Consider the following 27,127-nt stretch of genomic DNA (forward strand, 5'->3'; position numbering starts at 1 on the left):
ACAGTTGTTAGATTTTACTCACAGCATCATTTGAAGAGAGAACCATAGTCTAGACAGGTCTCAGAAACTGGTGGTAAGAGCCCTGGATTCAGGTCATACCTTAGCTGAAAGGTAACCAAGGCTTTCCCAACCTTTCTAGTTGCTCATCTACAAATCAGCGATGACCAGATCTTTGTGAGGACGATTATATAACAGGGTTAACCTAGCCAAGAACCAGACGTTATTGGAGGCTTTCTTTTTTTTTCTTTATTAAAGTATCGTTGATATAAAATCTTTCATTGATATTCAAGTATACAACACAGTGGTTCAACAGTTACTCATATTATTAAATCCTCACCACCTGTAGTCTGTCAACATAGATGTTACAGACTCATTGACTATATTCTTCAGGCTGTACTACAATCCCCCGCCTCCCGGTGAGCAAGCAACTCGTATTATGATTGTATTATGAATTTTTGTGCCCCTTTATCCTCCTAGCCCTCCCCACTTGCCCACTCCAATCCCTCGGTTATTGGAGGCTTTCAGTAAATGAAATAAGATGCTTTTTAATGATTACCTTTTTTAAAAAATCCAAATGCTTTCTAAAATGAAATTAGGTTGTCTTATGTTCATTTCACAATCAGGAAAGTAAATGACCTTCTGTGCCCTAATACTGCAAACCTTGTTTGCTGGTGCCATTTGCTGGGAAGGAGTACTCAACAGAACAGACTACAGTTTTCAGTATTGGCCACCCAAGTGACTTTATGGTTAGGTTACACGGAGGTGTTTTCAAAAGACTCTGATCATTATGACCTGTATACTGGAGGTCTCCACTGCTCCACACTGTTATGGTTTAAAAACCAACTTTCTGGAGGTTTAATGTCAGATCTGTTATTCCCCAGGCAAAATATTAAAGAACAAAGGTGGGTTTCTTCTTGGTTCCCTTAGCTAGTCCTGAGGCTGGGTTTCTCAGTTCTGGCCTGTGAACTCCCCTGCTGGGCTACCAACTCCAGGTCACCACAAATGAAAAGCCATTCTCCTAGCTGAGGCTTGAGGGCAGAAGGAGGAAGGAATTTGCTCATTTCCAAAAGATTTGGGTAACATAAATGTTGTATTCTCTGCAAAGGAAAATAGATTGGCCCTTTTAATGACTGAAAGCCTTTCCTGCTGTGAAAGTAACTGTCTCCTCATGGACACCTTTCGCTGCCATCTTTTCAAAGCAATATATTACCTTTCCTTTCTTTTTCCTCCTCCTCATTTTCTATAAACCTACTCCATTCTTTCTCCAAACTTTAACTCCTAATTTTAACTCTCACAACACTTCTTTTGACCTCTTCAAGGGGGTGGAGGGAGGACATAGGTACATCGCTTGTATAGGACCTGCCAGCACTGTCCTGGTTCCTGACGACACACAGAGAGAGCCCAAAAGTTCTTTGTTTAGAAACAGCTCAATAGAACAGGCAGACTTAGCAATCGATTGCGATACCTCTAAAGAGTGTTAATTGGCAATATGAAAAAGGTGCTAAAGGGAACACATCACTGAGGTGACCAGGAATTAGGAGTTTTGGACAATGAATAGGTTCAGCAGTCTGAAGTAAGCTGAGCAAATTTCTAGCATGAAAAAAAAAAATCATGACAGATTAAAAAAATACCACACTTATGGATAGGGCTCAATTTTTGTTTGGGAGTGACTAAAAATGAGACTGAGAAGTAAAGAGCTGGAACCAGAGAGGTTCTGTATGCCAGGCAAAGGAGTTTGAACTTTGCCTGTGGACTATAAAGAACCTGAGAAAGATTTTCCCAAGAGGTATGAAGCAAGTTCATGTCTGTGAAGTAATTCTTATTGTGTGAGAGATGAAACGGGATTGGAGAAAAGAGACTGGAGGCAGGGAAACCTGCAAACTAGTTGCAATGTTACTGCCTAGTATGAGAAATGGTTATGATCTGGACCCAGTGGCAAAGGAAATAACCCTGGGAGCAGAGACCCGGTTGAGAAATATTTAGAATGTTGAAAGTGTGTAGGACTTGGGAACTGCTTAGCTGAAGGGTATGGTAACTTAACAGGATAGAGTCTAAAATGATTCTTTAATCTTACCTTTTATGGTCTTTTAATGAGATCAATCATCTGTTCTGGGAAGAACGGGAACATGATGGAGGTAAGAGGAAGAGGTAGCAAATCCTCAGACCGAAATAAGAGCAGGCACTCATTATTCTGGGTTCAAACCTATATGGGCAATCACATTTAATTAAGCATTCTAGTCCAGCTCTTGATTTACTCTAAAAAATGACAGGGAAAGAATTAAATGGTTAATAAAGACCAAGTACAGAGGAATAATCCAGTCCAGTATTACATGCATATTGAAATTTCCCTTTAGCTGCAGGGTGATCCCACATGCTTCCAAACACCAATCACATTCATGGTTCAGCTAGAAATAACAAGATTCATCTTCTCCAGAAATCCTTCCTTAACAGTACCTATTTCACCCCATTGATTGTATACTTATTTGCTTATATTCTCCAATTTTATCTTAAGTTCCTATCCCTTCTCTCCAAATAAAAAAATAAGCTTTCTGAAGTCAGAGACCAGGCTGTATTCTCCCTAAAGCTCCAGAAATCTTGTAGAAGTTGGCAGCGCCATAAAATGCTTACTGCGAATGCTTCACCAGAACTATAATGCCCGATTATTTAGGCTATTGCCAGCCATTGTGTTTGTTGCTATTATCTCCGATTCCATTTTGGAGCACTACTTTTCCTCCTGCAGTATCAAAATCCAGTACAGTGTTCTGCCTTCTTTAAGGCCTCAGGTGCAGTCCTATAGCCAATTCAGCATGACTGTTGGCTTACTCATTCCTGAATTCTCATTGCCCCTGTAACTTCAGCCACATTTCTTTAAAATAAAAATTGTAAACATTTAGAGTATACAACCTGATGTTTTGGTATACGTATTCATTTTGAAATGACTACTGTAGTCAATCTAATAAACATAACCATCACCACACATAGTTAACCATCAGCCACATTTTCTGAACTTTAAAATATTGTTCCATGTTGTCTTGTTTTCTAATTATGCCATTTGTACATCTTGTCTCTCTCAATTAGATTGAAAATTTCATGGGGCCATGATCTGTCTCATACTGAGGCAGCCTTTGGCAATGAGGCCAATAGCTGGATGGAAATCAGATGTTTCTAATATTAACTCTCTGTGTGACCTTAAGCCATTCATTTGACCCCTCTAGGCCTCCGCTTCATCATCTATAAAATTAGAGAGTTAAATTCAGTTATCACCAAAGACATTCCTAGATTTATCATGCTCTAATCCTAATTTGACCTTGTACTGTGTTATCTTGTTGCCCCCTCAGTGTTGGCCCCTAAGTAGACATAAATATACAATTGTTGAGTAAGAACTGTTAGATAAAGTTTCTTTATATTTCTACAGTATCCATTTCCAAACATAACCTTACGTTTCTCTGTGATATCTAACGGCACCTTTCATTGTATAATTTTTTATAGTGTTTAAAGCACAGTGATAACAACATCACCAAATCCTTAAAACAACCCAGATTAAGGTAGGTATTATTGTCCTCACTCTTCCAATGTGAAAATGAAATATTAGGAGGGTGTGATTTGCTCAGGTTACACAACTATTATGGTGGCAAAGCCAGGAGTCAAACCCAGGACTCCTGGCTCCGTATCCCTTGTGCAGGCCACCTGCCTGGTTTTCCAAGATCCAAGACACATTATTCCATGAAATATTACTAGATATGACTGAAAAGAAAAGGATGCTCTGCTGAAATAGGTTTGGAAATTGCTAACTTATACAAAGATAACCTGATTACTTTACTTTAGGACTTTTTAAATCCCAAAGAAGCATATTGTTTTCCAAACTTACTTGGCTACAGAAGCCTTTTTTTAAAAGAAGGATTTGGTATTTGTGGAACAGTGTTGGAGACATACTTCACCCAATATGATGATGTTACGCTTCACAAATGATTGCTGACTGACAATATGGTCTCACCTAAGTGACTGAATACCTTATATGAAGTTTCTAATTTTATGTAAGTCTAGCTTCATATGTGGGGGGAAAGGAAATGAAAAGGATGTAAAAAATAATATTTGACTGACATTAGATTTATAAATAACTATGAGCCAGTGTACTCAGAAGGTGGGGGCTTCTATTGAAAGAAGGTAGTACAGCTATTTCAAGCTGACTGAAATTTGCAGGAGTATTTTAAAACACACTAGGAGATAAACATAGAAGTAAACAGCCTTCTAAAGAGTGAGTGATGTCAAGGAGACATTAGTTCTTTTTGTTACTCACTGCTTCCTGTCCCTGACTTTACAGTCATATTTGTTAAGCCTCACTAAAATGCCACAACACAAACCAGATACAATAAAATGATGTTTTAAAATCTGCCAGTTGTCTGTGGTCCTCGTTTATACAAGTCACCAAAAGTCCCTGGTCCTTTGGGTTATTTAAAATTTTTGGACTGTCATTGCTCTTCTGCTTATATTGTCTTATTCAAAGAGAGCTGGCCCTGATTCAGAAACTCTGGTAGTACAGCCAAGATGGGAAACCTGCAGTTCCTAAGAATAGAATTTACTGTTTATAATAATACTGTACTCTGTTTTGGGGGGGGGATCTTACCAGTGATCAAGTAATCCACAGGGAATCACTATGAAGAAACTGAGGCACAGAGATTATGAGGCTTCCATGAGGAGGTAGGGATAAAAGGGGAGGAGCTGTATTAATCAGAACACCTGCTATTGCAAGTGGAAGAAGCTCAAATGAAAGTGGCTAATGGAAAAATAGGGGGAGGAGGGCTTTGGTTCAACCAACTGGGGAATCCAGAGTCATGGTTTCAGGCCTACAAATGATGGCATCCTCTACCCCTCCCACTTCCCTTCTCTCTAGTCACCTTAGCATCTCTTTCTTTTGTCAGCCTCTCCATGCAGCCAGTGAAGGTAGCTCTGAAGAAAACTTCTTTCCCACCATGGATGTGGGGTGGAGCTGAACTTGTTATCAGAAGGTGTGGGAGAAAAACATTCGGGAAAATGAAGCAAAAAAGCTATAGCAATCACAGTCCACCACAAAAGTCACCAGTTCTTCAATCTGCCAGGGTCACAGAAGTGAGTGGGAAAAACGTACCCTTTCACCAATCAGATGCCTGAGGATTCCTCAATTCCAGACCAGTCCAGCTTAGCCTGCGGCTACACTGTCGTTCAACCCAACGTCACCGTTTGAGGTTTTCACAGACACGATGCATGTCAAGATGCTGGTTGTCATCAAACACTTCTGCCCACAGCTCCTATGAATCCATAGTCCATGTACTGATCAAAAAAACACAGCCTGTCTCCTGTAAAATTGTGACATCTGCAAGGTTTATATTGTTCTTTTATTCCCAAAACCTACAGCATTTCTAAAACCCCATATTCACCTATACCTTTACGGAAACCCAGCACCATCTCCCATTCTGACCCTACACTCATATACACATACAGTAAAATGAAAAGATTTGGACATCAGCAGTTACACAGTGACTAAAATTTAGTGGATCATTTGTTTTCAGATGTTTGTCCTCCTCTCAAATGCCAAGCATTCATTGAAAAAACCATTTGTTAAACATTTATTAAGGGTGTAAAATAAAACACAGACCCTGTCCTCCAATTGTACACACAAAGCACTAAGAATTTTGCCCCTTGTGAATGTCATGGAGACAGAAATGGGAAGATATTGGCAGAGAGAAGGAACATCTAGGCTCTCCTTAACTGAGGGCTGGACAGGAGCTGCTCTGGGCCACTCCTCACAGCAGATTGCCAAAGAGACCCCCGTCCTTAACTCCCACTCCATCTGCCCAGCCCTCAGCCACAAGACACAGATACCAACAATCCGAAGGTCAGCTTTTTGTTTTTTGTCTTTTCTCTCCTTCTAGCTTTCATTTACTCTTTCAATCATTTAGTCATCTAAAGAGTACCCTCCTTACAATGCTCCCCTTTCTCTGCCATCTCCCTTTCCTGGATCCTCCCTAGTAAGCAATGCAAAGCTTCTATTGCCTTAAGCCCAACAGTCCTCAGATAGGAAAAGCAGCTGGGATGGGAAGAGGGAAAAGAGGAGAAGGGACTGAATCCAGTTAAAGTCCAGAGAACCTGGGAACCCCAATTATTAGAATCTGGGCTTTGTTATTATGAAATGACTGTTTTTGTGTCTGTGCATATGTGCAGGGAAGTGAGGGCTTTCAAATAGGTTGGAGTTTGTAGAGAATTTGGGGCATCTAGGGTTCTAGATAAATACTGAGACAAAGAGAAAACTATAAAATCAGTGTAGTTATATATGGCTCGATGGCAAGATTTTACTGGGAATCTGAAGACTTGAGATTTAGTTTTGGCTTTTTGTAATCTTGGGCAAGTCACTTTGCTAGGCCCTACTTTCTCCATTTGTGGAAAGGGGCCTGACCTAGATGTGCCCTAAAGACCCTTTCAAATCTAATATGATTATATGCAAAACAATACTAATCTTGGTAATTCGTGATCATACCAATTTTACACAGCATGGTTAATATTGTAAATTTTTAGTACAACAGTAAATTCTTAGATATACATGCAATGCTGAAATTGCAGACACAGTTTATGCTGTGTTTGTAGACCTTAAGGTATGTAAACAGAGATCCTATCAGAAACCTATAAAAAGAGAGAGAGAGAAAGAAAGAAACATTGGTCACAGCTTATGCTTTGGGTACTCTATTTAGATGAATTATTTTTGAAGATGAGACTAGGGTCCCAGATGATAAAATAATCTGTACCTCCCAAGCAAGCTAGGATTCAAAATAGGTCCCTGCAGATTCTCTCAACCTAGAGGACAAGAGAAACAAGGAGGAAAAAGGCTGGATTTTCCAAAGTTACTATGGAAGTTTCTTGGATCCTTGGCGGTTTCTCAGCCATGTCATTATGCCTGCAAGCTATCACAAACTTTTCCAAGTCTCAGACACAGATGATCAGAGTCAAGTTCCTCATACTTTCTGCATCTACCCATTTAACAAAGTACCTAGCACTCACCTAGTGAAGTACCTATCACATAGTAGATAAATGCTTCTTAAATAAATGAATGGAGTTTGGCACTGTGCCAATTATCATTTTGTTCACAATTCTTTGCATCTGGAGTGCTTTTTCAAATAGGTCAGCTCCCACCATGGAGATGCAATTATAGAGGAAATGAAACCATTTGACAAGTGGCATTTTAGAGATCTCCATTTTGCTTTCTAGCCAGCACTTCTCTCAAAAAATGTCCAAAGAAGAGGACAAAATGAAAAATTACTGAAATACTTCAGTAATATAACACGCCCAGACATTTTCATATTGTGATTCTAAAACTCAAGACCAGTATAGATATATTCATCTGACAAATGATGAACTCATTTTGTCAATTTGTCTGCTGCTGTTATGGACTGAATAATGTCCTCCCCCTAAATTAAATGTTGAATTCCTAACCCTCCATACCTCAGAATTGTATTCGGAGGTAGGGTCTCTAAAGAGGTAAGTTAAAATGAGGTCATTGGGGTGGGCCCTAATCAAATTTGGCTGTGTCCTTATAAAAAGAGGAAATTTGGAGGCAAACACAGAAAGAGGGAAGACCCCAGGAGGACACAGAGAAAAGACAGTCATCTTACACGCCCAGGGGTGAGGCTTCAGAAGATACCGATTCTGCTGACCTCTTGGTCTTGGACTTCCAGCTTCTAGAAAGGTGAAGAAATAAATTGCTACTGTTAAAGCCACTCAGTCTTTGGTATGCTGTTATGGCAGCCCCAGCAAACACATACATTTGCACATTTAACCTTCAATAAATGAAAATGAAACTGACAAGTGGCCAAAAGGGGCTCAATGTTGTGTTGTTTTTCCAGCAATGGGAATAGGCTGTGTAATCTGTTCTCACATCCACTTGTCCAATGACATAAATTTGCAGGAAAAGGTCAGTAAGTTAGGATCCTCTTTAGATGACACTCCTAACCCTTGGTCTCTGTGGGGAAGTTGGGGTTCCTATGGCCAGGATCCTCACTGAACTTAAACCACCTGACGATGTAACTGGCCTGTTGCTGGGCTGCCGCTTCCACACCTGTGGGCAATAAGCTATTGTTGCGCTATATAGAGAGCTCCGCCCAGTGCTCTGGGTGGAGGTAGAGACGCTAGTGCTTGACCTACCACCTGAGAACAAGCCAGGTAATAAATCCTTTCACTCCAAGTACGTTTTGCTGTCGATTCCTTTGGTCACACTGAATCCATAGTGAACTTGCCCAGGGCTGAAACGTATTGGCAAGACAGTCTCTTAGCCATGATCTACTTGATCCAAAGATTTAGAACCTTCTGGAGGGCATAGTGGAGGGGAAGGGATTAAGTGTCTCTGTTTTCAGTACTGTAACCAAAGGGTGGGCCCAGTATCTGCAGCCTTGACAAGCACTTCCCTTTTAAGAAAACTATCTTGTTCCTCTCTAGCTTTCATCCAACGGTCCTGCCTTTTCCCAAGAACTAAGCACAATTTTAATTGGCTATTTGAGGGCTTTTTCTCTTAAAGAATAGGGAAAGGAGAGTTTCCAAAAAATAGAAAGTTTTTCTCTGCCTACGAAAAATTTCTCTTCCTCAATTTTTAAGTAATAAAGCAGCCGAAGTATTTAGATTTTGCTGATTCAGTATATGGGCTTACACTGTAATAGAGTGTTATTTAAGCACAATTTAAATTTTAATAATAGTGGACAATAATTTTAGAAGCCCTACATGAATGGCATTTACATCCCCTGAAGTAACTGGCTTATGTTATTTATCCACAGCCCAAATTATTATCTAGGTGAAGAGAGGCACTTAATAAAACATCTCCTTTCTCAGATCTATAGTCAAGGTTGACCACAGATCATTTGCTGCCCTTCAGGTAGTTAATTGGCCTGCATAGAGTTCTACCATTGGAAAATGGTTCTTGAAGAGAAAAGAAAATTTATGCTGATGGATGGTGACTGTATGTGGTGGGGTCTTGATAATGGGGAAATCTAGTAACCACAATGTTGCTCATGTGATTGTATATTAATGATACCAAAATAAAAATAATAATAATAAAGAAAGAAAAAAAGAAAAGAAAATTTATCCCTCTGGGATAAGGTGCTCCAAGATCTAGGGATGTATTTTTAAATGAAAGTTCTATGAGAAAGTTATTAAACCATTATCAACCATTAAATATCAGCATGAATTACATATGAGAAATTAGCAAGCCAGGCTTCTAACAAGGTCTAAGGCAACAAAATGAAGTGGTTATGATACGTACCTAAGGTTTTTACACTTTAGAGTAAGTAGGCAAGAATTCTTTAGGGTGCTTATTTAAAATGAAGATACCTGGCCACCAGCCTAGAATTCTGCTTCACTTGATCTAGGGTGGGGTCCAAGAATTTACCTTTGAACAAGTACTCCAGGTGTTTTGCTCATGCTGTAAATCTTATCTGTATTTCTGAGAAACACTGGCCTACATGTTGCCCTTCTGGTTCTCTGTTGTGTGTCTCCCAGGCCTTGTAAGACAGATCTCCTAAAAGCCTCATTGGGCCATCTAGAAAGATCCCTTGCTTTTAATTTCACCCACATCATAGTTATTCCCTCTGGACCAGGCACACTAAAGGGACTGGAACTGTGTTGCTTACTGACATCCCACAACGTCCAGTTCTATATAAACTGACATCTGTGTTACAGAACCTCTTAGCTCTGGCTAGACCCTGTGTCAAGAGGGCACTGAGAGCCAGTTCCGGGTGGTGGGGGTGGGTCTGATTCTGCCTGGAGGAGGCTGGTCGGAGGTTAGCTATTTGGGGAAACAAGCATTTAGAGGAAAAGGGGTTTGAGGAGACAGAAAGGGAAGGTACAAATGCCAGAGACTATTTCTTTTAGGTGAGTCCTGCTTTGTAGATAGTTACTGTTCTTTCCACTTAACTGTTTTCTGGAAGATATATTAAAAGTATCTTTAATATCTGTTTTCTTATCAATAAAAAGAAAAGTGATCACATGCTCTAAGATGGATTTTGATGAGGGAAAAAATATTAGAAATATAAAAACCAACTGAAAGGAAAAGCAGTAGAGAAATACAGGTATCATTGCACTGTATCTCTATGTGACACAGATGTAGTCCTGAAATATTGATTTATGAAGCAGATTCTGCCTGGAGAATTTGCTTTTCCTAACTTATCGTTAGAATACCAAAAATATATTCTTCTGGAAAATGATTTCAGTGTAAATTTTTGCAATAGCCTGTTCATATCCAATCTCTAAGTACCCAGTCTACCATTCTACACACCATGGTCTGCAGTCCTATGATACTCATAATCACTCCTTTCCTCAAAATCTGATATGTGCCCTAATTCATTTGAAATGTGTATGATAACCCACAAGACTGTTGCAAGGTCCAGCGTCACCTGACCAGAGCAGGTGCTTTGAAACCCTTCTGTCAGTGCCTTCAGGCCAAAGACCAGCCCTAGGAACCTTTCAGTGCCTTCCCTGTCTGATTTTTTCAGCCAGAAATTCACCAACTCAAAACTACCATTCTCCTTCCCACAGAGTTGCCAGGCAAAAGTATGCCTCCCTCTCCCTCTTACTTCCAGCTTTTTTGGTTGCTGTCCAACTTTTCTCTTAATACTGTATATCTCCAGAGCTCAAAGCCATATATGGCTACCACTACCGTCTACTATTTTCAGCACAGCTCTATAGAATCAAGCAGTGTTTTATTATTTATGTACTGTTGATCCCAAGTTCATAAATGATAGCCATGGCCAGGTGATGTGGGGTCCAGGGAGGAGTTTATCTTTTGGATTGTCTGAGACTTTACTGGTATTACAGCACTGAGGTCCCCACATACTGGAAAAACCCTCAGTTCTGGAAAAACCATCAGGGTTGGTTGCCCCAGCTTAGAAAGACATTTGAGCCTGCAAGTTCCATGAGGGTAGAGCCTTTGTTCCATTCTTGACCATACATCCAAGTGAAGGCAGAAGGCTTCAGTAAATATTTTTGCAATGAGGGAATCAATGAATGTCCACTGAACAAAGACCATCCTCCTTGTACCCATTCCTCCAAACACTTGGGAGAACAGACATGACATAAATCCCAAGTACCAGTAGCCAACATCATGCATTAGGCCTCTCTGATCTACGAAGAATCTTTCTCCAACTGAGTTATCTTCCAGGACTCCAAGAAAATTCTTCCAATTCTGGCCAGTCTTAGCCAAAAGCACTAAGTCTCAATACTAACACGGAGGCAATTCTTTCAAAGCTGCAATTTTAAAGCCAGCTGCAGCGGAGAATCATGGGAGTGGCACAACTTCCAAATTCAAGGTTAATAGGCTGCGAATTGCCACTTTCTTCCCGCATTGTCTGTGCTTCAGCAGTTCCTTTAACCTACTGTCATTCAACATGGGGAGGAGAAGAAAGTGGGAACAGTGCCAGCTGCGAGGGGGCAGCTGATGACAATGCTCTCTCCTTCCCTCGCCCCCATCCCTCCCACCCCACTGGTCCCCCAAAAGCATCAGGCATTCAGTTATACAGTAGATATTTATATAGCCTACCCTATGTGAATTCAAATTTATTTCCAAGCCATTAGGGCCAATTACTCGCCTTTGGGCTCTGTAATATCATTTGTTCCCTGCCACGCTGATTGTTTTTCCAGTCACAATATGATAAACCCTGCACTGTGCCGCTCAGTCATGTTCAAACTGATTCAGATTGTTGTCGGTTCTGATGAAGAAATGAATGGACTGAATCATGATGCATAGTTCCATGGATGATTCTTCTAATTTGAAAATAATTCTATCCTACTGAAGAGAAAATTTTCACTTGGGAAGTGCTAGTATGAATACTGGTACTATTTATTTCCTTTAATTTGGCCAAGACTTAAAAGAATGCAAATATTTTCTTTTCCTTAATTTTTGCCATTAAGGATCCGATTTTCCTCCTTTCCAGCTTTTACAGATGTATTGAATTACACTCTGTGTATAACACTGTGCTGGGATTCGAGGATCTGAGGAAGCTAGAAAAGCGATGATAAAATAACCTGTGCCCTGTGGGAGACTGCCGTCTACCTGAAGGAAAAGACAGGCACACTGGGCAAAAAGTACCAACAGAAAATGTTCAGTCATGTCCGTGATTAGCTTCCAAAACAGTCCAGTCCCATGATTTTCCACATGTGCTGTCCCAGGCCAGCAGTATCTGACTCACCTGGGGCTTGTTACAAATGCACATTCCTGGGCTCTACCCCTGACCCACTGAATGAGGAATTCAGGCATGGAGCCCAGCGATCTGTGTTTTAACCAGCCCTGTAGGGCATCCTACTGTTTGCCCAGGTTTGAAAACCTCTGGTGTAGATGGTTTAGTTCAGAGAAGGTTGGGAGAGGAATGTGGGTAAGCGAAAAGGAACATGAACTGGACAGCTTCTCTCTTGATTCAGTTTCCCAAATTACCCAGTAAATTTCTGTATATATAACTCTCTGCACAACTGTAGGTTTTTAAACTGCTTGTGTTAATACGTATTTACTTGTGATTGTCTTAACTCCCTTCATTAAGGTGTGAACCCCGTAAGGCAAGACCCTCTTTTCCACTCCCTTCCCAACTCTTGACCTCTTGACGTATGCTGAGATAAAAGTTGAATGTTTCTTGCTATCCCTGGATTTTATATTTTTCCACAATTTGTTACCTGTTAAGGGCCTGTAATGTGCCTGATAATGATACTGAAGGGAGTAAATGTCTGTCAGAAATTACTCTTGCCCTTTAAAGCTAGCTGGTACAAAACTATATCATCAAGAAAAATTAAATAACAGCACATGGTGGCACATGGTTAAGTATAAATAAAGACTTAGATTAGATTAGTAAACAGTATAGGATTCAGAAAAGGAGAGGGAATCCCATCAGGTTGAGAAGTGTTCCTAGAAAGGGTGGGGTTTGATCAGGAATTTCCAAAAGACTGAGGTGTCCCAGAACAATGGGGAACAGAAGGGAGGGCTGGAACAAAGGGACTGGGTGGCTTGCAGCAAGATTTGTCCATATTCAAGGAGCCCTAGGGTAACAGCCCTGCTACAAAGGTGCCTGGGAAGTGGGGAGTGGGTTGGAGTGGAGAATGGGCAGCCCGTGGTGTCTGGAGAGTGGTGAATGTCAGGCTTACTTAGAACTTTTCCCTCAAGTGCATCATGCATTACAGTGTTTTATTTTGTTCTGAGAGAGGGCAAATAGTGAAAAGAATAGACTCAGAGCCTGTGCAGAAGGAATTGAACATAGGGAGGAAAAAGAGAGACTACTCCAAAGGGCTGTTGTCAGAGGTGGTCACTCACCCCCATTTATGGGGCACTCACCCTCCTGTCCCACAATGAGAAGGGCTCTGCCCTGAAGGAACCCAGTCTGGTGATGGGAGACAGAATATTCTAACACAGTGCCATGAACCATACCATAAATGAGAATACCCAGCCTGGACTATCAGGGGAGGCTTCCCAGAGGAATGGACACCAGAACTAAGTTGGAGGACTAAGTGGAACTAGCCAGGTAGCACAGGTGGGGAAGGGCAGCCAGACAGAGGAGCAGCGCTCAGTGGCACCAAAGCAGGGGGGTAGGGGGCACAGCAGGACGTGCAAGCAGAGTGGCTGGCTGTGGGCAAAGGTGGGTGTGAGTGAGGGACCCAAGGGGGGTCTTGGGGAGATGGGCAGAGGGGTGAGACCATGAAGGGTTTAAGGAGATGTGAGAAACACACTGACTGGTCCAAACTCAATAAGTGGACATGGAGACAAAGAGAACAGCGGAGCGAGGCTTTAATGATGGTCTTGCAAGATCAGGTGTCTGGTGGGCAGGCATACTTGGGGACTTTGGCGCCAGTAATTTATCTCCTAGTGCGCGAGTCCCTCCCCTGGTTCCTCACTGGCTGAGTACCACAGGGTTCACATTCTTTCCCGGACGTCACCTAAGCCAGTTAAATCCATATTAGGCCTTCCCTTACATTTGTCTTAGTTTTATTGGTAGGTTTAAAAAACTCAAATCAAACAGGTATAGCCAGGCCCTTACCAATTTCCCCGCCCCCACCCCCACTCTCAGCCTGAGCATCTTTCTGGCCTATTTTCCACCATGTGGCCATTTGTTAATACTTTACTGTTAAAATGTTTAAACCTCCTGGTAGGAATAAATCACATTTAGGTTTTATGCTCTTCCTAATAGGAAAGAAGCTTGGGGCTCATTTGGGAGGTGATGGGGAGGGTTGCTGCTGCCAGGACAGCAGTGTGAAGAGAGCAGTCTGACAGCAGGTATATGGAGGGGCCAAGGTGGAAGGCCAGCCCCTGGGGGAAAGTACTGGGGGATGCCAGCAAGCTTTGGCACAGTAGAACCAGCAAGACTTGGTGATAATGGTTATGTGGGATAAGGCACAGGGAAGGGGCAACACAGAAACACTCAGTTTTTTTAGCTTGGGCAGCTCAGAGAATTCTGTTACTGTTGAGAGAAATAGGGAAGTTAGGAGGGGAAACTGGTTTTTGGAGGGGAAACTGGGGGTGGGGGGAAGATGGTTAGTTCAGTTTTGGACTCGTTAGGTTTTCTGTCTTGAGCTGCTTTGTTTGGTTTCTATAGTTGTTCCTTCTTCCCTTAAAACTTAGTTTCGGTGCTCAGAGAAAAAAAAAAAAAGAGCCTAGTTTTGTATCTTGCACAAGATCTAAGTGCATCTATGTATACAACCTAAAAGTACCCAAGATCCTAAGGGATCAATAGACAACTGAGTTGTTCCAGATTTTAAGCTCCACTGAGAGAGGGTGTTCCACACAGTACTCATCCTTGTTGTCTCTGTCTGCAGGTGAAGGGAGACTGGGAACCCCCCTTGGTTGGCTAGATTTTTGTTTTTCTGAGGAGTCCTTACTCTAAGAATGAGGGCTTCCTGATGGACCTGTCTGACAAGAATCACTGGTCTCTCATCCCAGACCGTCCTGGCTCAGCTTCCTAAAGAATAATCTTTCTACATAGATAGAGACACTCTCTCTGGGGAAAGGAACTAAGCTTTCTGAAGTCTCATAGATATCCACGTTCCTCCAGTTTTTTTAGAGTTTTGCCTCAGCTGGTGGGTGGGACTACCTGTCAGAGAGAAAATAGGTCAGCCTGACTCTCCGATGGCTAAAGTGGAGAAAGTCCCCAGGGTGTGGGGTTGAGGCAGGACAGAGCAGCCCAACCTGGCTCCTCTGTACAGGACTAGAGCCAAGCCTGTTTGGAATGGGGCCCACTAACAGCTTTGCCTCCCAACACGTGGGTTCAAACCATGAGCCACACTGCCGCCCTGTATACAGCCACAGTATACCGAGTGTCTCCGACTGACCTCTTTACATACAGTAAGTTTAACTTGGAATTTCTTGAAGTCAAGCTAACCCTCCTTGAGTGACTTCCTTAACAGGATTAAAGCATTGCTGAAAATCAAATTCATCGAGGCATAAGAATGACTTTCTTAAACTGGGATTTGATAGAACAAGGGGCAACTGGGGGCATTCTGAAATCAAGGAGAGGCCCAGGTGTCATTTTTGACTCTTCTCTCAATTGAGTCAAAATTGAGACTCAATTTTGTCCTATGAATTTATTTTTTGTCCTATGAAATATCTTCAGATATCTAATATCGTCTCAGATTTTTTGAATCTTAAATTTCTCCTTTTTCTCTCAGCTGTCTCCAAAGGGATAATGACCAGTGTCCATGATGCTGCGTAGTTGATATGATGAGACCTTGAAACAATGAATTGCCAGAGATGAAAGGATAGTCTCAATTTCTGAAAATTTAGTAAGCCAATTTATGTAACTCTTTATCAATCTCAATGTTAAAAATCCCCAAATTCCCATGAACAAATCAAAAGTTTGTCCACAGTGGGTAAGAAAACAATCCCTTGCTTTTGTAAATGTTTTTACTTTTTCAGAGGGGATTCCATAGCTGTTATCCATTGATTCTCAGTAAATTCTAAGAGATGAACAGAAGCGGCAGTGGTATGTTTCTGTTTTGTAGGTTTGGAAGCAGAGGTTGGGCTGGTTGGGAATAGAAGTGAGCTGGGATCCACTCTGCCGATGCCTAACTAGCTGGCTGCTTTTGCTTCCTGTGGCCTCTGTGACAATGACGGGGAAGTCCAATCAATAGAGTAACTGAAAGTTGACTTGACATCCATATTTTTCTTTACAGTACTTAACTATTAAGGTTTCCTTTCCATTCCTCTTTTTAAGCTTAACTTTTTACTATGGAAAAATTTAAACATATAGGTAATAACATAAGCACATATAATAGTATGGTGAACCCACATATACTGGCCTCTGGCTTCAACAATCATCAGTATTTTGCCATTCTTGTTTCATCTATCCATTTTTTTTCCCTAGAGTATTTAAAAATAAAGCACAGAACATCATCCCATTTTACCTATAAATACCTCATTTTATACATATATATATGATATATATGTAAAATATATAAGGGGCTTTTTTCTGTCTAAAACAACTATAACACTATGTCATACCTACCAAATTCAGCAATAATGCTTTAACATCATCTAATATACTATATATATACATTCAAGTTTTCTAGAGTTGTCTTTTTGCAATTGGTTCTTTCAAATCAGAATCTAAATAAGTTCCACATGCTGTTTTTGGCTGATATGTCTCATGTCTCTTTGAGTCTCCTTTTTCCCCCCTCATTTGCACCATTTATGTGTTGAAGAAACCAGTTTGCTTGTCCTGTAGAATTCCCCAGGTCTTGGCCAACTGCATCTTCATGGACATAAAAAAGTTTATTCTATATAATTCATAATGTAATTCATCTATGCGAATTAAATACATTAGAACTCTTTGTGAACATTCTATCACAATTATTAAACACTTCCACATTCAGTAATCTTTATTGAGCATCTACTCTTTACCCCTTCTCTTCGTAATCTCTCAGTGATGTCTCCCACACAAGAAACCTCAGTCAGATCTTTGCCTTCTTGTTTCCTCTAGTTTTCACATCATAGATATGGACATAGATCCTGCCTCACAGACTCTGACTCAGTACTTATCTCACTTAGTTTCTACTATCAAAAATTTGAGACCTCAACTCAGACTGGATTCCCACAGTGGACTCCAGGTAGGTTGTACGTTTTGTGTAAGCTTTATCAGACCTTGTCTGTTTGATTACCAGATGGGTAGATAAAGATATAACTAGTACTTAACACAATCTCCTACACGTAGGAGGTAGACTTTAAATATTTGTTGAATATGAGTGGACAAATGAACTTCTTACCTCCAATCATTATTTCTTATCCAGCAAGAACACTTAGACTAGATTCATCTTCCAAAAATGTCATCATAATATTCGGGTTTCTCTACAGTGAGAAAGAATAGTAGCAAAATAGAGATCATATAACTCTTTCACCTTTTACTAAAACATTATCACCCCCCTCTCTTTACTATACATTCTAGCTTTACTGGTGAGCTGAGACCTGCTCATATTGTTTCACAAGAGCTGGCTGTTAAATTTGGGGGAATTCTGTGAGCTGACTGATACCACGCTGGTAGTTTGAAATTGTCCATGATAGGAGTATTGACACCACGGAGATTGGCAAATGCTGTAAATCAGGATTTTCTTTCCTTTCTTCAGAGAACACAAGGGAAACAGACCCTCAGTCTATATTCAGTACTGAAGCACACAAACATTCCTATTGTCCTTTGTAAATGCTGAAAATGCTCAGCTTGGTCTTGGAGTCCTGTTATTCTGACTCATCTTATGTATTGAAATTTGTCTCTATACCCTCTGCACATGAACCATCCAGAATAATTCAGCTCTTCTCACCCCCCGTCCTCCCCAAAACTGGCATCTTCTACTTAACCTTCTTTAGTGTAGGTATTCACCTTTGAAGACCAGCTCATAGCACAATGCTCAACAAATAACAACTAATGCTAATTGAGTTTATAGTATGTGCCTGGCTTATTTTAATTAATCTTCATCATAAGCTTATGAGGTAGGTAGTGTTGTCCCCATTTTACAAATGAGGAAACCAAAGCACAGAGATGTTTCCCCTGCAAAAACTTTTCACACCCTAACCTCTATCTCAGTAAATGTCACCACCTTCCATCCAGTTGCTCAAGACATGAACCAATGAGTCATCTTGATTCCACTTTTCTCTCAGACTCCCAACAGCTAATCCATCATCAGGTCCTGTTACGACACGCTGAATTGAAATCTGTCCACTTCTTTCGATGCCTATTGCTATCATCCTAGTTGAAGTTACCATCACCACTTACCTAGATTACTGGTTCTCCTCTTAGGAGCCTTCATCTATTCTTCAATGGATGGTCAAAGTGGTCTTTTAAAAATGTAAATTGGATGATAGTATTCCTTTGAGTAAAAATTTCCCATGACTTTTCATAACATTTGTTAAAGCAGCCGGATGGGTCCACCATGGAGTCACTCATGCTAAGCCCCACATCAGCAAACCAGGACTTAACTAAGTTTCTATGCTTGGCTCTCACAGAGAAGGCCAGGGTCAACCAATCAGTGCTTGTCTGCTCAGTACAGGTTACCTCACCGGCTCCAAGACTTCTACACGGCTCCAAGGCCCCTTTGCTCTCTATAAAACAATAACCTTACTTTAAGCAATCAGCCAATGCCTAGCATAGTTTCTTGTTCCTCCCTATTTGGACTATAAAATGCTCTGGAATGGTACAAAGCTCGGTAGCTCCTTTCTGTCTGCTGCATTGGGTGCTGCCTGATGCATGAATTGCTGAATAAAGCCAATAAGATCTTTAAAATGTACTCAGTTGAATTTTTGTTCTTTAACACATTTAAACTACAGCTTTATCTCCTTCTGCCTTCTCCCTTGCTAATAAGCTCCAGTCACCTGGATCTCCTTTCTGCCTGTAAGTGGGCCAAGTTCCTATAGTTGGCAGTTGTCGTTACCAGGAATGGCTCTTCTGATTTTCCCACATTTAAGACCTTCCTGCAGGTCTTAGCTTAAATGTCACTTTCCTGACAAGACCTTCTCTGACCTCAACCCTAAGTCTCAGATATTACCCTGTGTTCCTTTTCTTCATTGAGACCACAGCTTATTTGGTTACTGTTCGTCTCCTCCACCAGAATGTAAGCTCCAGATGTCCTTGTCTGTCATATGGACTGCTATAAACCCAGGGCCTAGAATAAGTGGCTGGCCATTGTATGTGCCTAGGCTGATTTTTTTTTAAAAAGCTAATGATTGGTAAGTGAAGAAAATAAATGAAAAAGGACTCCAATCCTGGCTCCAGAGCTGAGCTGTGTGGTTAAATGGATACCCTTTGCTTCAATGGATAGACAGCCTTTGCTTCAAACTAAGGAACTCCTGTGGCCTCCGTTTGGAGGTGAGACAGACAGAGAGGTGAGGCAAACTACCTCTGTTGCCAGTGTGTAGCTCTGTCTATAGGGACCCAAAGTACTTTTGCTTTATGTAATGACTCATGCCCCTCCCTTTCATCCGAAGGGTGGAGGAAAGGCAAGCTGTACAGATGGGACACTCACCAAAGTGTAGGTAAAACTAACATTTCCAGAATCTCTCTCCTGGCTTTAGTGCATTTGCATACCCTCAGGGGTGGGGAGTTCATCTCCATGTCAATGGGTAATTACTTGGGCAAGGAGGGCTTATCGGTACCCAAGAGGGGAGGGGAGGGCCGGCTTTGCTGCTGCTGGAGCAGTAGAAAGAGATGGGCTGGACTGCAGTTTTGTAAGCAATAGACGAGTTCTAAAGTTTATTTCTCCCTTTGACTGATTTCGGTTTTTAGAGGTATTTTGCCACGGGATATCCTCTCCCCAGACTAACACAAAGGTAGCAACATTTCAGAGGACAGTCCATTTCAGCCTTGGAAAGAATTCTCTTGGAGAATTAAATATAAGCAAATCCAGAGCTCAAGAGTGGGGCGAGGAGGGAGGTGAACTGTTCATCTTTGGGAGGGTTTAGGATGAAAGGAATAATTTTAGAATTTTGACATCACCTTTGTTTTTAGAAGGAAGTTCTGAGGCACCTCCTGTGGGCACAAAGGAGAGACCCTACCAAAAAGGAAAGAGGAGGAAGCAAGACAAAAGAGATTTAGGATATTCTCTTTCGGATCATGTGCTGCTGATTGACCATGAAACAAGATATTTTGGAGGTTCTATTTTTGTTTATTTTATTGTTACTGGTGTGTCCAATCAAGTTTATTTCCAATTCTGTCCTAGATTGCACTTTTTAAAAAATTGGGGTAAAATCGACAGACAATATTGTATTCGTTTTATATGTACAACATAGTGATTCAATATTTGTATACATTGTGAACTGACGTTTACTGTATTTTGTTTTGTTTATTGTTACCATTGCTAATCTTAGATGCCCTTCCTTTGGACTTCTTTTGTCAGAATATTTAGGGAAAGATTGTAAGAACTTCTTCTTCCCAACCCCCACACTTTGAGTTTTCCCTTCAAATGGAAATAAAATAATTTACCATTTGAAAATGCTGTAATTATGGAGAGGAAGGGACAGTTTCTTGAATCTAAAACAGACTTCCTGGTTTCTGTGTGTGGGTCCAGAGTTACTGAAAGGCACTGGGAGGACCCACTGAGAGGCGGTGTAGATGCTAAATTCAACAGAAAATAATTAAAGCTACATCAGATTATATGACATCAAATTCCACAGGATTTGGTATTAGACAACTCTTTATGTTCACATGTTATGTACTTAATATTTTATATTCATTGCAGTTCACTTTGCATGGTCCCCCAAACCTATTGTTCTTAAAACAAGTGTGCGTATGCTTATTAGATTTAACAATCCACTGCTTAGAGATAGGACAGGGGTCACACTGAACCTGACTCACCTGAATGAAAAAGCCTCGTTTGCACTTGAGGCAACATTCGTTCTCCTAAGGATGAGATGGGGCCTGAGAGAGAGGTGTGATTATGCTGACACAAGCCTTTTTTTTTTTTTAATCTTTCCTATACTTTGGTTTCCTGTGCCCCTGTCAATGTGGACTACTTCCCCCCGTGTTTAAATTTGAGCCTGGTTTACTACTTAAGACCTCATCAGGACAGTTCTAGAACTTGAACCAAGGCGAAAAGCTGGTAGTCACTGAGCCTCCCTTCTGCAGCTCCCTCTCTATAAATTCATATTGATTATTTGATTAAGCAAACTCCCAGAAAGAAAGATAACTTACTTGAAAATTAGTTTTGTTTATCCATTCTACTGATTGTCATCTATTCAGAAGGAAATTTGTTACCTTTTCCCGGACTGGTCCTAACTTTTGTATTCTTTCAAATAAAGGATGGCTTCCGGGGGGCCCACAGCTGAGTCGTGAGTTTAGCAGGAGGTGGATGGTTTGACGCTGTTGGCCGAAGTGGCTGAGGCTTCCTCCGCTTTTCCAGCCGCGTGGAAACAAGGGAGCCCTTCTCCGGCGCTACAGTGGAGGAATCTTGAGGCTGAGGCTCTCTTCCAGACGATGAAATGCTTCGTCACTGCTGTCACCGTGGGTCAGGGTAAGGGACGCATCTTCAGTAATAAGGCATGACTGTAATTCCTCACCCTCTGGCTATTAGTAATCATGATTCATGTCAAGAGGAGGGAATAAAAGCCTCTGTAGGTCCGAAGCACATCTAAACTGGAAGGATTTCAGGTTTGGGCGTGTGAGGCCTTCCCCTGTAGAAAGGAGGAAATGAGTGCGCTCTCCTAAGGGAAAGAGGTCTGGCCCTAGCGCACAAGACAGCCAGATTGGCCTCTTACATGAGAAAGGTCCTATTCATAACCACGAGGAAATAAAGTCACCCTCTTCTGACTCTCCATTAACAATCTGTATTGATTTAATATTCTGTAAGTGATGTTATTTGCCATTTTTCTCCTTAGAAAACAAGATATGTCCAAGTGCCTTGGGCTATATACCTAGTCCTGATTTAGCCTGGAATTATTTGGGGATTATTCAAAGTTGTTAATGAATAACTCCTAGACTACATAGCTGGAAGGCATTTTAGAGAGGATCTCCTACATTTCCTCAGTTCAAAGATAAGGGGGGAAAAACCAGGTTGCAAAGATTTACAGAGACCTGCTCAAGGGCACCCCTATTTGACTGCAGAAGTGAGACTGGCACGGAGGTCTTGAACCCTTATGCATGTGCTCTTCCCACTACAGCCGAGCTTGGGCTCCACAGGGTCTGCGTGTCCGGAGCTCGGTGAGAGGTGTGCCTCATTACTACGGGAGGACCACCCAGCGCATAGGTAAGATGATTATGTGATGAGCAAAGGCTTTTGGGAAAAAGAAGACCCAGATTCAAATGAAAACTATGCCTTTGCTTGACTGCAAAGTAAAAAACTAGAAAAACCTTAGTTTCCTTGTCTGGGTCTGTAGGGACCAAGGGCAGGCTGCCCCAAGATGTGCCATTGTGACATAGATTATTTCAGAGGTGAGATCAATCAAGGCCCAAAAGACACAGAAAAAAACATTGACCACCCACCCCCCAGATGCATAAAAGAATTTAGGTAGAGGACAGGGTCCAGGAAGAGAGCTATCACCTTAGATAGCTGTTTTATAATATAAAGTAGGGGTGGTAGATAGGGAGGGGAGCAGCTAAGTCTGTTAAAATTCCTTTGTGTCCCCCTCATTGTTTCTGTGTGGCCCATCAGGTGTTTAGTGTATCAAACATTTTACTCTTCATATTCCTATAAATCACTTCCCTTTTCTTTGAAGTCTCAGGCCCCTACCCACTTCTCTTTGGTTCGGGATGGCGTATATATACCTCGTTCTCCCTGCCTGTCTTTGGAACACATACCTATTCCTTCCCTGTGTGTAGGTACTTTGGTTTTTTTCCTCCTGTTGATCTGTCTCATGTCAATTTGAATCTTAAACCAGCTAGAAAAACCTTGAGGGGTGGAGGAAATTTCTTTCCCCTAACTGTCTACTAACATTATCAATAAGCAGTGGTTGTAAAAATTAAAGTAACACACGTGACACACTCAGCATAGTGCATGGCATATAGTTAGCACTGGGTAATCATAGGCCTGTATTGCTATTGTTATTAATAAGATGTCTTCCTTACTGAGGACCAAAATAAGACTAGAGAGTAAAGAGTGTAGAGATTTTCTCACAACCGTGTGTTGGCAGGACACTCCTCAACAGGACAGCGTACTTTACAAAGGAGGCCCTCTGACTTCCATTCCCAGCCCGGCAGTCACGAAGCTGCACATGGTGCAAGTTCTACCCTCGGGAGAGAAAGTGATGTGAGTTCTTAGGGCTCATCCACCCCTTTAGCCCAGCTCAGGCCCACCCTCAAAAGGCTGGGCATCGGAGACAGATGGCTGCCGGGCTCCTCCTCCTCCTCCTGCCTGGGTCACTTTTTCCACCATCTCTCTGTCTCCTTCTCCTCCTTCCTTCCCTTTGTCCTCCTCTGGCCTCTCATCAGTGGCTACCACTGACCAGCACTGGGAACCCTAGGAAATCCTTCACTGTCCTCTTTTTCCTGGTGTTGGTTGAAACTGATTTTCTAGTGAGGGTTAAAAATGCATTTTGTTTTCAGGGGCATGACTAGGGACATACCTTTAAGAAAGGACTGGCTGCAGGGCTGGTGGCCCCCCTCCCCATGCCACTGGCTCCACTACCTGAGTGGACTCCTCCAGGTGGCACCCTCCCTCACTGAGTGCAGCTGCTCCGAGGCTGGGCTCCTTCCCGTCTGAGAAGGGGCCCTCGAATGGGCATTGTTTGCTCCAGGGCTTCCTTGGGAGGGCAGAGGCTTTGTTACTTTTGACAAAGAGCTTCATCCTGGTCTGAGGCATCCTCCAGCCCCTTTTCTTTCATATGTATCCCTTGTGAAACTCCATTCTGGCTTCTACTTCCCAAAGAATTCAGGAAGTTGTGCTAACTGGCATCATACCCCTAGGGCCATATTTGTGGGCACATATCTGTTGAAAGAGCAGATGACCTACTCTGGGGTAAGGGCTCAGCAGGGAAGAAATGTCTGAGCTCCACTATGCTGGGCACTTAACCTGGCCCTTTGTAACTGTGACTTAATTTAGTCTTCTGAATGAAACTGGGATGTGGGTTTTGTTACCTCCTTATGCCTTGGAAGGGTTGCGAAGGGGTGGAGCTGGGACTCGAACCCATACAGTTTGACTCCAGCACTTGCAGGCACTCTGCTGAGAGGGTAAGGTGGCACAGTGGGCCCTGATCCTCCCCTACAGCCCCAGAAGCCAAGGGCATGTCCATCAGAACTCAGTGACTCTGGCAGAGCTCTCAGAGCCAGGAGAATCTTCAGTGTGGCATGCAGGAGAGAGAAATCAGACTCCTTCATTTCATTCTACAAACACCTTCCAAATCTCCTCTGATCGACCCTTCAACACATCCAGTTTGAGACAAAGAGCTAAGCCTACTACAGGTAAAAGTCCTAATTATTATAAAGCAATAATATAAAGTTATCTTGCACTTAATATAAGAGCTTTCACCATACATACCTTTTCGCCCATACACATCCACACATTTTCTTGCTTAATAGTTGTTCTTCCATCTGCCTTGCAAAGATCTGTCTCCCCTTCTGAGTGTTCCCGGGTCTGTCCTCCTGCTGACCCTGAATTTCAAGGAGGAGGCAGATGCTCAGCTGCTGCTCAGCCCTCTGGCTATACTTTGAGCCTCAGAGAGACAAGCAGGTACATGATTTTCTGCCGTGTTACAAATAAGGAAACATAAAGGCTAACTTGGGTTTGTATGTATTATGTAGTATGGCTGCATGAGGCCTGATGGTCTTCCTGTGCTTTTGTTCAAAGGAAATCACAAACATTATTAAGTATTCATTATACTCTGTCTCTTTGGAATCTCATTTAGACCCTTGATATATAAATGCTAGCTCTGACCTGCAATAAGAATCTTAGTGCCACTTATTAATGATTTACTATGTGCCAGGTGTCATGATAGGCACTTTATATGCGTCGATTTCTTTCACAGCTTTCCAAGTTTCTGTGATTGCTGCATTTTACTTATAAGCAAACCGACTCAGAGAGGTGAAGCCGCTGGCTTCGGATGACAGAGCCAGACAGAATTAGAATGCAAACCTCACTGCCAGACTCCAGAGCCTGTCCTATGCACCGTGGCATATAGCTTCTGGGAGAAATGGGCTTATGATGCCCTAAACTCTAATATTTTAAAATAGATAGTAAAGCCATTTAATATGTGTTGTATCCTCAAAACAATTTAGAGAGATAGATAACTATATTTTCCATCCTAAAACATTCTTCCCTTTTTACTCCTCTTTCTCTTCCCCAAGCTATCCTTGTCAGGGTCAAAGTTCTGAAACCAAACGGGCCCCCGCTTACCTCCCCTTCATCCTTCGGCACCCTTCCGCTGGACTTCCACGCTCTCCGAGGCACAGTACCTGCTCTCTTCCTTGTCCCCAGGGACCTCCATGCTGCCAAAGCCACTGGGCTCCTCTCCCCCCAGACTTTTTCAGAATTTTTAGGACTCTTTGACCCAGTTGATCCCTCCTTCCTTCTTGAATGGCACATACTACCAGCTGCTTATGCAAGAGCCATTCCTTTCTTGTTCCTTATGAATCAAACCTCAGTGTTATTTAGGGCAGCAAAGTGCCCAGCTGGAAATACTAACTCACTTGGAGTTGGGGTGGATGTGTGTCACAGTTATGGCTGTTGAAGAAGTTGGCTGGGTGAATGCTTCTAGGACAGCTTTTGTTTCTTGATGAAAAGGGATGACTTGCCCTGTGCCCCTGCCCCTTGGTACCTGTTAGGAAAGAGTATAAAACCTAAATGTGATTTATTCCCACTAGGATGTTTAAACATTTTAACAGTAAGGTATTAACAAAGGGCTACGTGGTGGAAGCTACTCGGGCTGAGAGTAGGGGTGGGGGAATTGATAAGGGCCTGGCAATACCTGTTTGAGTTTTTTTAAACCAACCAATAAAATTAAGACAAATGTAAAGGAAAGATATAGCTGGCTTAGGTGACGTTCAGGGAAGACTGTGAACCCTGTAGTACTCAGCCAATGAGGAACCAAGGGGGCACTTGCGTACTAGGAGATAAATTATTGGCACCAAACTCCCCAGGTGTGCCTGCCCACCAGACACCCAATCTTGCAAGACCGTCATTAAAGCCTCGCTCCGCTGTTCGCTTTGTCTCTGTGTCCACTTATTGAATATGGACCAGTGAGTGTGTTTCTCACATTTGGGGGCTTGTCCGGGATCCTCTTGCCTTTGTGTGATGGGGGCCCAAGCGGAGTGGGAAGACGCGTCCTGCCTGGCTTTGGGTGGCCTGCTGTGTCTGGGCATCTCACCTTTGCACGGAAGCTGAGGGGAGACCCGAGACTGTTGTGCGGAGACAGCGTGACCGATGCAGGGGAGAAAACGCAGGCACCGCGGGAACCAGGCAACCTCGTGCACGAGCCAAGGTGGAAAATTGGGCTGTAAGTACTGCCTTGGTGGTTGGGCATTTTTCAGAGGTTGAGTGTGTGTGCAAGAAACTTCCATTATGGGGGGTTGAGTACACAGGGATCTCAGACACAGGGCCCTCTTAAAGGATGGGAAATACAAATTCTAGGCCTAGGGAAGCAGAAAAAGGGAACCAGATGAGCTCCTTTGGAATTCCCCCTCAGATAGCCTGCTGGGGTGAAGGTTACTGTACTGGGGGGACGCCTCCTGTACTGGGTTAAGGACAAACAGAATATGATCAAACTTTGCTGTTTTGTCTGGATTAAAGTTAGATCAGATGAAAACTGGCTTTGCCAGGTTTGAGTTATTTTTTTGATGGTAATAAAGCCTCCAGTTCACCTGAGGAATCTGTTGGTTAACAAGCGTGCTTCCCCTATTTCCTCCTAACACCAAAGAAGGGAAAGCTAGGGAGGAGGAAATACAAGAGACCTCCCAGGGCAAGCCCTGGTGTTGGGAGAGCATTGTGTGTTTTCCTCGGTCCCTTTCCCTGTCGCAGCCGCAGCGGAGAGTTGAGGGGTGGGGACACGGCGGTGAGGCGGAGTGAGAATTTTGTTTGGAGTTACTCCTGGACAGAGAAAGTGAGGCCACCTCAGGAGGGAGGGGCGCCCTGAGAGGTTGGAAAGAGAAAGTTTTAAGTTAAAAGGTTGTGTACTTTGAGGGTGCCGGTGGCCTCGGAGAGAGGAGCGCCCCAGGGGTTGGGGGTTCCCTTTTTAAGGATT

At 42.4% G+C, this 27,127-nt stretch overlaps 2 long non-coding RNA genes across 2 annotated transcripts; one reads left to right on the plus strand and one right to left on the minus strand.

Annotated features, from left to right (window-relative positions):
- Window positions 1-1,854: 1,854 nt before the first annotated feature.
- LOC140846908 (uncharacterized) lies at window positions 1,855-8,025 on the minus strand. Its single transcript, XR_012126417.1, has 3 exons — window positions 7,641-8,025; window positions 4,896-5,333; window positions 1,855-2,203 (listed from the first exon to the last, which is right to left on the minus strand). It is a non-coding gene; the product is annotated as an uncharacterized lncRNA (long non-coding RNA).
- Window positions 8,026-15,653: 7,628 nt separating this feature from the next.
- LOC140846773 (uncharacterized) lies at window positions 15,654-21,465 on the plus strand. The gene is made up of 3 exons (XR_012126178.1): window positions 15,654-15,762; window positions 19,971-20,114; window positions 21,260-21,465. It is a non-coding gene; the product is annotated as an uncharacterized lncRNA (long non-coding RNA).
- Window positions 21,466-27,127: the final 5,662 nt, after the last annotated feature.

The sequence above is a fragment of the Manis javanica genome, chromosome 16 (assembly GCF_040802235.1).
Source record: "Manis javanica isolate MJ-LG chromosome 16, MJ_LKY, whole genome shotgun sequence".
NCBI classification, from domain to species: domain Eukaryota; kingdom Metazoa; phylum Chordata; class Mammalia; order Pholidota; family Manidae; genus Manis; species Manis javanica.